Source organism: Lagenorhynchus albirostris, chromosome 16 (genome assembly GCF_949774975.1).
Source record: "Lagenorhynchus albirostris chromosome 16, mLagAlb1.1, whole genome shotgun sequence".
In the NCBI taxonomy this organism is placed as follows: Eukaryota; Metazoa; Chordata; class Mammalia; order Artiodactyla; family Delphinidae; genus Lagenorhynchus; species Lagenorhynchus albirostris.
This window is the reverse complement of record NC_083110.1, coordinates 40,214,996-40,216,920: the sequence shown is the minus strand read 5'-3', so window position 1 is coordinate 40,216,920 and position 1,925 is coordinate 40,214,996. Positions and strand designations below refer to the sequence as shown.

Genomic DNA, 1,925 nt, shown 5'->3' with positions numbered 1-1,925 from the left:
TTCCAGCAGACTCGTGATCAACTTTCGTCTCTCTCTGCACTCCAGAAACAAAAAAGGCCTGGTAAATTTTATTAATGCTTTCCTTAAAAAAGAGTCAATATAAAATTAAAGCAGAAAAGGAGACTGAACTTTGGTAACACAGTTGGAGTAATTGGTGGCACTGGCAGCAATGGGAGAAGAGATTTAGTTGATTTTCTGTGGTTGTTAATTATTTGCTAATCTCCTGGTGATGGAAGCTGCACATTTTTTTTCCGAAGGAAGCAAGAAGCTGCTGGACTTCTAGTTCTCCTGGCAGCAACCTGTCACAAACCAAGGATCTGGGGAATCTTCAAACCACCCCATGATCCCAGTGGGACATACTTTTGAAGGATGTTTAGTGGTCAGTCATGAGTGTGGCAAAAACTGACAAGCAGGAAGCTTATGTGTTCAGTGAGAATAACATTTTTGTCTCCAAGAGATGTTTCATTTTGAAGATGTGTGGTACCACCTTCTGCTGAAAGCACTGGTTCCCCTGTTGAAGCTTGCTAGAAATTACAACGGTTTCGATTCAATTCAAAGCTTCTTTTATTCTCCTAAGAATTTCATGAAGCTTTCTCACCAAGGGAACCCACACTGGAATTTCCAGGAAGAAATAGTTTCTTAATATAATTTTTCCCAATGGAACAGCATATTGTATAGGACGGATGAACTCAGACTGTTCATAGTGGTATACTCTGGATTTTCCAGAGAGCTGGGTAATCAGTCAGCTAGATCAAACCCAGGAAATACTGATGAGTGAGCTTGACCCAGAAGTTATGGACTAATTTTACGTGAAAGATGGTGTTACTGCAAAGATGTCATTAATGAGAGTAGAACTCGTGCTAGGTTCTGTCATTGATGTCACACAGTTCAATCCTTGTGGGTATTCAGTGAGTGGAATGAAATCGTAGGGAACTTGCTGGGCTATTCACGCCACTCCAGAACCAGAATTTTCTCAGGCAGCTTTGAAACAAACTTCATATGAACTCTTATAATGACCTGATTAAGAAAGTTGTGGGGTTTTATGCCAAGAAAATTTTTGATTACCCTGTTTGTCAACAGTGCTTTCTTTGTCCCACAAGATTGAAAGTTTTAAATGCCTTGATTACCAGAGGAGTGCTATGTTCAGTGATTACAATTTTGTTTTTACCAGTTTTGCTAAGAAACGGTAATAACAGCAGAATTAAGAAAAATGAAGTAAAAATGCAAAAAGAAAACGTATAGAAGGTGATGGCTGGGCCCGCAGCTGATACTGAGGTCCATGCTTTCTACAACCACTACCTTGTAGTTGCAGAAAGCCCTAGATGTGATGACAGTGTAATCATTTTGGATTGTATGCGTTATTATACCAAGGAGTGAGATATCTTGCATGAATGGTCTCTTGTGTGTTTAGGTATTCTATACCACTCTTGCTGTGAAACTGAAGTGCATATAGAAAAACGCTTTACTATATGAAACTTTATAACACTTGTGAAAACAATTCACTTTGGTTTATGCACAGTGTAATATTTCTCCAGGTATCAACCAAAATTTCCCATAGACAGAGGTTTTGTCCTCATTAGGTGTTGGCCTCAGCCTAACCATCTGGGATTGTTCTATTAAATTGCGGTCAGAATTTGTACATTCTAGTTACTGTTACTTTCTAGAATGTATTCTCTACTAATGTTATTGAAACCAATTTCTACTTCATACAGATGTTTTTCGTAAACCAATTAGTTTTTCTTCCACGAATCAAGTCCTCCTAAGAAAATGATTGCAGTTACTCATTTTTTGTATTTTACTATTTTAACATTATTGCTCCTTACATTCCTAGTCCTTTAATTGATTTTTTTCTTACCTGGGTGTCTCCCCTGCACCCCTCAAATAAAGCAATACACAGTTACACTGTGGATTTATACTAATCTTTT

The 1,925-nt window shown here is 38.0% G+C and overlaps 1 pseudogene; it reads left to right on the top strand.

Moving 5' to 3' along the window:
• Positions 1-229: 229 nt before the first annotated feature.
• LOC132507376 (S-adenosylmethionine decarboxylase proenzyme-like) lies at positions 230-1,205 on the top strand (annotated as a pseudogene).
• Positions 1,206-1,925: the final 720 nt, after the last annotated feature.